The sequence below is a fragment of the Propithecus coquereli genome, unplaced genomic scaffold (genome assembly GCF_000956105.1).
Source record: "Propithecus coquereli isolate 6110/MARCELLA unplaced genomic scaffold, Pcoq_1.0 Scaffold115, whole genome shotgun sequence".
NCBI classification, from domain to species: Eukaryota; Metazoa; Chordata; class Mammalia; order Primates; family Indriidae; genus Propithecus; species Propithecus coquereli.
The window spans coordinates 288,919-301,003 of record NW_012135525.1 but is presented as its reverse complement, the minus strand read 5'-3'; positions in this window follow the sequence as shown (position 1 = coordinate 301,003).

Below are 12,085 nucleotides of genomic sequence, written 5' to 3'. Positions count from 1 at the left end.
ATCATGACCTGGTTGTATAGGGTCTGGTCTGCAGGCCTGTCCCCTGGGCCCTGGAGATCAATCCCTGTCCCTGCCAGGGGGATGGGTGCTGGTCTCAAATCACCTACAATGTGCCCAAGCTGGATCTATTTCACTCCACCTCGGGATTTGCCCTGCTCTGCTGGAGTCACCAGGCAATCAGCACCTGGGAGGGCTGGTGGTAGGGATCTCGCAGTCTGAGTAACCCTCAGTCTGCTGTATGGCCCCAAAAGGAAAGGTCCTGTTCCTTGGAGATGCCTCCGTGTGATGGCTAAATTGTGTCTCTGGGCATCCACGGGTAGGGAAGGAGAAGGAGAGAATGGAGCAATATTGCGTCTGCCGATAGGCTTGTGTCTGTGTGCCGGGAGGTGCTGTGAGGGAGCTGGGAGTCTGGTGCTCTGTCTGCAAGAGGCTCACCACTCACTGGTGGCAGCCATCTCTGGGCTGGTGTTGGCAAGTCTCTCCAGCTGCTCAGGAGCCCATCAACAGTCGGAGATGCAAGGGAGGGGAAAGTTATCTGCTCCACCTATCCTTGTCGCTAGTCTCCAAGCCTCTCGGGGACTTTTCTCCGTCCAGTTCTCCTCCACAACGTCTTCCCGTGGAGTCTCTGTAGTTTCAGGCACCCTTCCTTCCCACCCTCACCTGATCTATGTTTTTCTGCTAGTTAATTTTTTCCACTTTCTTCTAAAATCTGTCTTTTTTTCAGAGACACTTTGACTGGCGGCTTTTCTCGTCTGCCATCTTGGCTCCTCTTGAATGTATCTTTTTACGAACACACGCACAGATGAGATTTAGATGTACGTATGTGAATGCACATATTTAGAAATGTATGTACGTTTATGCACAAATGTGTATGTTTCTGTATATACAGATATAAACATATAGATACATAGTGTGCATAGTTGTGTATGTGTATATTTGTATATGTATGTATGTGTTGATGATACAAATATATATACATCTGTTTATCTATATACATTCAATAACCCTATCAACTGAATAGACCAGAAAAATTATGCCTCAATACTAATAAAATTGTTCGATCCAAGGCTTTTATAGTAACAGTACAGAAACAATCCTGGAATATTTTTTTGTGCTAGAAAATAATAAAGCATTCAAAAATGATAAGACCTTTTTAAAAGAACATAGATGTCTACATGATAGATCAAGGCCAAATCTGGGACACTTTAAGAAAAATAAATAATTATAGTACTCTAACCCATAGAATAAAATAAATAGCCATGAGTATATAAGAGTATAAATAAATAATTGAATAAATGAATAAATAGGGGAGAATGGATTGACTTTCCTTATAATAGAATTAAAGTTAGTTAAAGTAGAAGGAATCTTCATATTTCCATTAGGAAAGAGAAAACTCACCCTTTGGTAGACACCACAGTAATAATTTTTGCAGTCAAGAATCATAGATGGATGTTAAAATTAATCAAAAAAATTATGAAATGAAAGAGTATTTGCATGGTCCCAAACTAACTTCCCAAGATATTTATTAATTACAATAGGAAAAAGTGTTATCTTTATAGTGGAGAAACCTGGCAGACGCCACCTTAATAAAGTGATAAATTCATAATAACATCACTTTTAATAAATAAAGTGGAGGTACATATCCTGTACCTCCTGATACAATGCATTGGGCAGGGGCACAACATCATTTCTGCAAATAACACTTTTGTGATATTCTTGACAACAATGAATGTAATAAAAAAGACATTCAAACTTCAAAACCAAGAGATGCTCTACAAAATAACAGTACTCTTCAAATGTCAGGGTCGTGAAAGACAAAGACTGAGACATTGCCCTATTTTGAACTAGCGGGACATGGCAACCTACTGTGTTGAGAGCTTCTGGATTAGATTGTAGATTGTAGATTAGATTGTAGACCAGCACAAGGACATTAGTCGGTCAATTGATAAATCTGAATAGTCTTAAGACTACTTGGTGGTATTGTTTTGATGTTGCTGTCTTGGTTTTAATAACTGTACTATACCTGGGTAAAATGTTAACATCAGGGGAAACTGGGGAATCTGGGTGATGGGTATAGTAGAACTCTGAAGCATTTGTGTACTCTAAAATTATTTCAAAATTAAAAATAAAAAGTAATGCTCCAAAGAATTTATAGAGCTAATCCTTTTTTTGGTGGGTGGCAAAATTTTGGAAGTTAATGCTACTTACCTTATCTAACTAGGGAGAACACCATGACAAGCCTGAAGATCTCAATTGACTCTCTTAATACATGTTTAATTAATTCTCTCTAATATTACTAGAAGGACTCTTCTTTTTATTCTTAATTCCCTAAGGATAAGAAACACTTAGTTGAGAAGATCTAAAACAACCTGATGAAATAAATGAAATATAATTAATAATTATAAAATTCTCTTCCATGTCCAAAGTGGAGGAAACACATCAGACTGGAGAATTTATTTATGGAAAAAGTATTTAAATGTCACCCTTAAATTATGTATAAGGCAATAGCTTCCCATGCCCATGTTTTTTATGGCATGATAAAGACCTTTAAAACACTACTTGGGATGCAGAGCTACTCACTGGAAAGGAGGTAGGCATTTTTCCTACTTGGACCAAAGAGTCACTAAGGTCTTTTGACAAGAAAGGGTCCCGAAGGATCCTTTATACAAAGGGGAAATCACTGTGAGCTTAGACAAAATAAATAATCCAAGGGTAGGTGGTAGGACTTGTTTTGCACAGTGATGGCTGAGACAAAAAGTATTCCAGATCCTACCTGCCTTTGATTAAAAAAATGCCTAACTATGAGCTATCACCGTAGAGAACTGGAGTATGACCTTTAGCAGTGTGTAGGGGAGAAAAAGTAATCTTTTCAGTTGTCTCAGGATCTCATCTGCAGGCTCCCGAGTGAGTGGGGTGTCTTGGTCCCCATTGGTCACCAGAAACTGTAAAGGAGAAAAAGTAATTTCTTTTACTTACCCATTGAAAAGTTCATGGCTGAGACCCCTGTCACAAAAGATAGATTAATAAGAGAAAAACATACAAATTTATTTAATATAAGTTTGATATGACTCAGGAGCCTTCAGAAATGAAGACCCAAAGAAATGAGGAGATCTTTGTATTTTTATGGACAGTCTTGCAGAATTGTGATTGGAAGGATAAAAAGGTCTGATCTAATGTAATAAACTGGCAGGGGGCAAGACTTTTTTTTAGATTTTTTTCCTGTGTCCCTGTGTGACATTCCTTCACTCCAAGAAAAGGATACATGGAAAACTTCAGGGGAGAAGGGAAGGAGAAGGTCAGAGAGTGACCTTCCCATGTTTTATGGCCTGTTTCAGGGGAGAAGAATGGGAGAAGGTCAGAGAGACCTTCCTGCTTCTGCTGTTTTCTCAAATGTCAAGATGCCAGTTTTGGGGTAGCACATCCTGAACACTGCCAGCAGAAATTGAATTTGCAAAGACACCATATTAGCATGTGCATGTGACCCTCAGAATGTATAGACCTAATTTTCAGTAGTGTGAGAAAGATTAGTTCCTCTGTGTAGTTTGAGGGGACTCTCCAATTTGTAAACTGGAACAACCTCTTTTGATCTGATTCAGCACCTTAGATTTTCAGATAATTTATATTAAGTCATCTCAAAAGAGATACACTGATATTTCTGCAAATATTGACAAATTTGTATTTGAGCAACTAATTGGCAAAATAAGAATTATGTCTGTATTTTCAAGCTCAGACCCTGAAGTATACAACCTAACCACACAGGTTGAACTGTATAATACATCCAGTGATAAGAGCAATCCTTTATTCTCTAGGTGATGTCCTAAAATAAAGGTTAGAGGCCAACATCTCTAGACTAGCTTTGGCCCTGAAACTTGTTTTTTCCTTTCTTGAGTTTTTGGGTTTGTCATACTGATCCATAAGGGAGGTGATTCATTCCTGAAATCAGTTAAAGGATGAATTAATGCCTTTTGAAGCAATTTGGATGGAACTGGAGATCATTATCCTAAGTAAAGTATCTCAAGAATGAAAAAACAAACTAATAAATTGGAACTTACCAAGGGGCACTCATGTGCACAGAGAGAAGTAAAAGTCACTGGAAATCAAGCAGGGGGGAGGGAACAGAAGAAAAAGGGCAAAAACCTACCTAGCAAGTACAATGAACACTGTTTGGGTGACGGGCACACTTATAGCCCTGACTCAAGCATTACATATAACAAAAACATTTGTTGCCCCTTAATATTTTGAAATAATAATAAAAAAAAGAGTTTGGCAGTTCCTCAACAAGTCAACAAAATTATATGACTTAGTAACTCCATTTTAGGTATATACTTAAAAAATTGTAAACAGGGATTCAAAAATTGTAAACGGACTCAAACAGATATATGTATGCCAATGCACACATTAACATTATTCATAACAATCAAAAGGTGGAACAACCCACATATCCATCAACAGATGAATGGAGGATAAACAAAAGGTAGCATATACATACAATGCACTATTATTCAGCCATAAGGAATGGAGTTCTAATACACGTAACAATAACTGGCAAATATTGAAAGCATATGCTAAGTGAAATAAGCCAGATACAAATGAACAAATATTGTGTGATTCTATATATTTATTTATTTATTTATTTTATTTCAAATGACTTTATTTATTTTTTTATTTCTGCATATTATGGGGGTACAGATGTTTAGGTTACGTATGTTGCCCTTGCTCCCGTTCCCCCTCAAGTCCGAGCTTCAAGTGTGTCCATCCCCCGGGTGGTGCGTATCGCACTCATTGTTTGTGCATATGCCTGTCCCCCTCTCTCTCCTCCCCCTCCCCCTGCCCAATATCCAGTAAATGTTGTTATATGTGCGCTTAAGTGTTGATCAGTTAAAACCAATTTGATGGTGAGTACATGTGGTGCTTGTTTTTCCATTCTTCGGATACTTCACTTAGTAGAATGTGTTTCAGCTCCATCCAGGAGAATCCAAGAGGTGCTATATCACCGTTGTTTCTTAAAGCTGAATAGTGTGTGATTCTATTTATAGGCAAATTCGCTGAGACAGAAAGTAGACTAGAGAGGGACTTGAGGGGAGGAAAATGGAGAGATATTACTTAAAGCGTTCAAAATTTCTGTTCAGGGTAATGAAAAATTCTGGAAATAGGTGCACAACATTGTGAATATAATCAGTGCCACTGAATTATACACTTAAAAATGGGTAAAATGGCAAACTGTATTTTATATATATTTTATCACAATCAAATATGCTTAATAATAATAATAATAAAAAGTTAATGGGGAAAAAAAAGAAATCCACAATGAACTTTCTTTAAAGAATTCTTCAATCTATCTATCCTAACTGGGGTTTAAGAAATAAATTTCTACCAAGGTGTTAATGTGTGTTGTTTCTAAATATTGTCTACATGTTCATGCAATGTCAGAACAATACAGGAGAAATCATGTGTGTATGAAATACAATGTTCTCTATGCCATGTACTTTTTGAGAGAGTAGGGAGGTATTCTGTGAAAGTGAATGTTTCTGAGGTTTGCTGTAGTGTTTTATTATCAGTGTATGATAAAAAGAACATAGTCTTCAGAGTCAGAAAAAAATTGGATTTAAATCTCATCTTTACTACTTGGTAGCTGTGTAACTTTGGGAAAGTCAATTAGCCTCTCTCAGTTTCAGGTTTCTGATCTATAAAATAAGGATAATTATATTTCTGTCACAAAATTGGTGTGAACATTAAATAACAGAATGTGAGTGTGGTAGGCAGAATAATTGCCTCCTAAGACGTGCATGTCCTAATTCCTGGCACCTATGGATATGTAAAGTTACATAGCAAAAGGAAATTAAAATTGCAGATGAAATTAATATTTCTAATCAGCTGAACTTAAAATAGGGAGATTATCCTGGATTATCTGGATAGGAACAATGTAATCATAAGGGTCTTTAAATGTGGAAGAAACAAGCAGTTTGGGAAAGACTTGACGGGTCATCGCTGCTTTTAGAGGTGGAGCCAACCAAAGAATGTGGGCAGCTTTGACAACTTATCAAAGACAAGGACACAGATTTTTCTGTGGAGCCTCCAGAGGAAATGCAGGTCTTCTGATACCACAATTTTAACTCGGTGAGACCTATTGTAGACTTCTGACTTCCAGAACTGTAAGATAATAAATTTGTGGTGTTTTAAGCCACAAAGTTTGTAGTAACTCATTACCTTAGCAATAGGAAACCTAGTATGTGAAAAGCCTGGCACAGTACTTCGCAAATAGTTAGAACAACTATATTTTACATCTATTTTAAACCTCTTTTCTTCTAAACTTTTTGGTGATCTTCTATTCCACCATCCAACAAATACTTCTCTTGCAATATCTGCTCTAGGATACAGCTTCTCCTGGCTACTTGGGATTTTGCTATTTTCGTTTGCACAAAGAGAGAGATGCAGAAATTCTGCATCACTTTGGCCAAGAAATCTCAATTTTTTTTTTCTCTCAAGTGATAGTATAATTTAGGCCTTGGAATTCATATGGTTTTTGTCTGAATTACTCAGCTCTACAGGTGTAGCTGGATGGTAGCCATCTGCAATGTACAACCAAATGAGTGTGTGCCGCTGTTTCAATAAAACTTTATTTACAAAAATAGGCAGTGGACCAGATTCAATCTATGGTCTGTAGTTTGCTGACCCATAATTTATACTGTTTCTCTTACCTCACTTCCACAAAAGAGAATTCTTTAAAGATCTAGGTGAGGAATAGAGATGAATCAAATTTTCCCATTTCCATAACATCATTCAGAAGACTTTGCTTTGGTTGTTGTAGCTATCTCATCTGTGAGTAGGAAATCATAATAAGACTAATCACTACAGTGACTATAATAGCAATAGTCATAAGGTTATCATCATAATTTATAGGACAACAGAGATGGGCTTCCTTATCTTCTGAAGCCCTGTCTAGGGCACCGGGCCATATGGATTATTTACCTCTGCAGATGTAGACTCCTCTACTTTAAAATGAATCACCATTTATCAGAAATTTGCTTATCTGAATTCCTGAGGGTGCAACTTCTGATTTTATCGATGTAAAATGGAAAAGGCTCTGGATGCCCGTCTGAAATATAGAAAGAGAGAGTATACTTAGAATTTCCTTTACAGGGTCTTAATTTCTCCTCCCTGGATTAATCACTTTCAATATTTCTGTACTCCTCTGCTTTTTGTCTGTTAGCCATTTCCACATGCTGTGTCATTTGCTTTGAAATGTGACAAAGTGATCTGAGCTCAGGATCCCGCTGCAGAGGGAGGCATTATTGATTTTCTGGAGAGTAGCAAAGAGACTTGCAATGTCACTGTTAAACTTGGCCAGCAGATCACAGCAGCTTGTGACATCTAATTTTCCATAATGAAATCATGGAGTTTTCTGGCCCTCAGGCCTAGAGGGGGGTGAAAGTTCATGAGAGTGAGGGTTCTGTGCAGCCAGGTGTGAAGGGCAGTTTCTTCACACGGTCCAGTCTCATTCTGAAAAGACATTAGCTGAGTTCACCTGCTCTGAGTTAACCAGATGGTCTTCTCAGCAAATAAAAAACTATGAATGTCTGATCATCACTGTGCTGGTTAAAATTTAATTGCTTGATCAGGGAACCTTATTTTTGGTTTCATTTTGAAGCCCTACAGATCGCTGTAATTTCATAGCTAACACCACATTAGACAGAGAAAATTTTCTTTGTGCTTGAGACTGCTTTTAGCCATCTTTTCAATTAGCTGTTAAGTCTCTTCTTTCAATAATCTTCGTTAAACTGTATAGCAGTTTGAGAGATTCTGAAGTCTATTAAACTCAGTTGCAGCTTAACTGATATGCTCCAATAACTGTTTTATTTTCATATTGTACATGAATTTTACAAGGACAAAACCAAAGAAAAGCAAACAAGTTGATAATGGGATTTTCTTTAGATTCAGTGACTTTCAGTGTTTCTTACAGCCTCTAGCACACATTCGGCTTAATGCCTACTATTGTCTACATACTTTCTGAACAGTCTGTGTATGACCTCTGTGTCCTCAGATATATAATGAGTGGGATAAATTCTGATTAATAACAAGAAGCCTTTCAGCACAACATTATGATTCTATATTATATTCTTATACATGAGAAATTGGTGTCTAATTGGATCTTTGAGGTACAAAATGATTGCTGAATCATTTAGGACAAGTTGAATAGAATTCAGTGTATTTTTCATACTATAGGCTGTTATTCATAAATGCAAAAAAAACATAGTATGGTTGTTCAGAAGGGTACTGCAATAAAAACTGCATGCTATTTTGAATGAAGTCATTTCCTTTTCATGCAGCAACAATAACCTACTTAGTTCTTTGAATCTCAGATTTTTTTTAATCTTTGAAATGGGACTAGTAATACAACAACCATTCTTGAGTGCCCATTTGCCCATAGAGAAAGGCACTTTTACACGTGCAACCTAATTACTCCTGACAAATCTGTGAGGTAGATATTATCCTCCATCTGCAAGTAAGAACACTGAGGCATAGAGTAGATGATGCTTGCCAAGTTTGATTGCTGATAAATATCACAGTTTGTATTTACATTCAGATCTTCTAACTCCAAGCAAAATTTTCTTTGTACTAAATCTCAGCTACTTTGTACAGGGTTTGTCCAAGGAACAAATTAGAATCTGCATAAGTAGAGCTCTGTAAACAGGAGGTAAGGTTATTAATTAATTATTTTGACAACCAATAATTCCTATGTGCCTACGTGGGTACACTTGTAAAAATCTACCAATTGTAATTCATATAATAATCACAATAATAGTAGAACTTTTCTTTAGATCGAAGTATGAAGAATTATGGAAAGTGCTTTAATAAATTATCACATTTAATCTTCCCTACAAACCTGCCAGGTAGGTACAAGTAATCCTCACTTTACATTTGAACCATCTGAACAACTTGGCTTTGAATTTCAAAATCGAATTTACTGTTTTTTAATTTTTCTCCTTTGGAAACTACATATTAAGTTTGCTTGAAAACTGAAAAATAAAGCCAGAGTCTTGACTGTTTCTTAATTGAATTTTTATTGTTTTTCCAACACTCCACAACTATTTACCTCAGAATGAAAAGGAAGTTGGAATAGGCAGAGCAAAGAGCTTGTTTCTGCCTTTCTTTTTGTGGCTAGAGCAAGAGACCTTTTGCTACAAATTGCATGAGTCCCAGCTGCTCTGTAGGCAACTCAGGTAAATTAAAAGACAAGACAGACTCTTCATGGAATTTTGAGGTAGACAGATGCTATGAAGCTATTCTCTCTTGGGTGTTCTGCTTGAAAATTTTGTCTCAGTTTGGAACATTTATGATGGACCCTCTGCAAAGAGTAGCAGTCATACTCTTTCTGGTCAGCGAGTTGTGTGGCATTTTTAACTCATGTCACTTGCCATTATTTTAGTTGGTTCATGTGTATATATATATATATATATATTAATATATAAATGTATGTGCTTTATATATGTATATATATTTTTATTATTATATACTGTATGATTTTTCTGATTAAGATAAATAAGTGTAAATAACTTTTTATTTTGTATGCTTTACACATAAAAATCTATAATCATAAAAAATAATCCTACCTCAGCCGTGAGCTAGAAATGGAGTCATTAGAAAATATATTGAGATTAAAATAAAGGGTTAGCAAACTTCCATTTCCCACTGTGTCAAACTAAGTAAGTTATACCAATTCTCCACTGAAAACAGATACGATATTGCAAGTAATATGATATGAAAAATGCATTAAATTACTAATAACAGAGTGAGGAACTCTCTGGCCAGCATCTGTGGTGGGGGTGGGAAGGCTGTGCAGGTTAACCCATCTTGTCTTCTGTGGGAGAAAGCTCTTTGTTGGTTTCTGAGTGAACAGTAGAGAGGCTGAGATGCTGAAAAACACTTTGAATATTCTTTCCATGCTGAGGAATATGGATGTGAATCCCAGACCCACAATGGGGTGCTGTGCCCAGGGCTAAGTGTGAACTGGCATTAAACAAAGCCCTGCAAGAGATTGTACTTCATTCCAATCCTTGAAATAGAATTAAGGTGAACCCTGAGTGACAATGGCCCCCAGGTATCTGGCAGAGGGAAAACTAAATCTTTATGGAGATAATATCATTTGGGCCTTTATTTATTTATTTGCATTTTTTGGCAGTTCCCCACAAAATTTTTGATCAGATGTTCAGTAAAAAATAAAATAATGAGACATGTGAGGGGGGCATTGTGAACAAAGAAGAGCTGAAAAATAAAACAAGGCAATGAAGAAGGAGCTCCATATCGTGAAGTTATCTCATATAAAATAAGAAAAAACTTTATATTATACTCAGAGAGATAAGACAAGATTGAAAAAATTGACAAAGAATTTTAAACTATGAAAAAATGCAAATAGAAATTAAAGAATTAAAAAAATATAATAATGTAATTGTGAGTTTAACAGCAGGTAGAATATAGCTGCTGAGAGAATTAGTGAACTGAAAACCAGATCAAAAGAAAATATGCGGGTTTAAGAGTAGAGAGATGAAAGGATGCAAAATATTCAGTATAAATGTAAGAATCATGGCCAGGTGTGGTGGCTCATGCCTATAATCCTAGCACTTTGGGAGGCTGAGGTTGGAGAATCACTTTAGCCCTGGAGTTTGAGATTGCAATGAGCTGTGATGATGTCACTGCACTCTAGCCTAGGCAACAGAGCAAGATCCTGGCTCAAAAAAAAAAAAATTATAAGAATCGTAGAGGATACACTGAGAATGCTAATATACATTAATTGGAGTCCCCCAAAATAAGGAAAAATGGAGTGGAACAGAAATAATTTTGAAAAAATATAATAACTTAATATTTTTCACAATTTCAAGAAATTTTGAATCATAAGAGTAACAAACAAAAATAATTCTCCACTAAATCATATCAAATGTTTGTCAATAAATCTTAAAAAAATAAGCTGAATGTGGTGGCTCACACCTGTAATCTAAGCACTGTGGGAGGCTGAAGCAGGAGTATCACTTGAGCTCAGGAGTTTAAGGCTGCAGTGAGCTATGATCATGCCACTGCACTCCAGCCGGCCACAAAAAGACAAGATGGTATGTTCTCACTTATATATGGGAGCTAAAAAAGCTAATCACATGGAGGTAGACAGTGGAATGATAGATACTAGGGACTGGTAAGGGTACATGCCGGGCAGGGGCGGAATGAAGAGAAGTTGGTTAATGATTACAAACATACAGTTAGATAGTAAGACTAAGTTCTATCCTTTGATAGAAAAGTGGGGTAACTATAGTTAACCATTTATTGTACTTCTAAAATAACTAGAAGAGAGGTTAAAATTTTCCCAGCACATGTAAATGATAAGTACTTGGGTGATGAATATCTTATATGTTTTGACTTGATCTTTGCACATTCTATGTATGTAATAAAATTTCACATGTACCCCATGCATATGTACAAATATAAAGTATTGAACAATTTGAAAAATTAACCTTATTATTTTAATATTAATAGATGTAGGAAAGCATTTGAAAAAATTAAAATATATTTGAGTATATATAAATATGAATGTTTATATATGAAATCTTAGTTATTTAGAAAAAGGATGAACATTCCTTAATCTTCCCTCCCCATCCCCTAAAAAGAACTGTTTAAAAGCCTGCAGGAAATAACGTATATATTGGCAAATAATTTAAGCTTTATTTTAAAGGTTTGTGTAATGTAAAGATGGTAGGTATAACATTTCTATTTAACATGTTCTTAAGGACTGTGCTAGACAAATTGGTAAGAAAGAAATAGAAAAGAAATGTGTAAGGATTAGAAAGAAGAAATAATCTGTTATTATTCTCAGATGACATATTTTATACTTGGAAAGCCCAAAGAATTCACGATTATTTGATTTAATGAGTAGCTTTATAAATTGTCTGGATACAAGATCAATGTGTAAAAACCAATGTATTTCTACCAATAATAATAGCCAGACAATGTAATTTTTTTTTTTTTTTTGAGACAGAGTCTCACTCTGTTGCCCAGGTTAGAGTGCCATGGCGTCATCCTAGCTCACAGCAACCTCAAACTC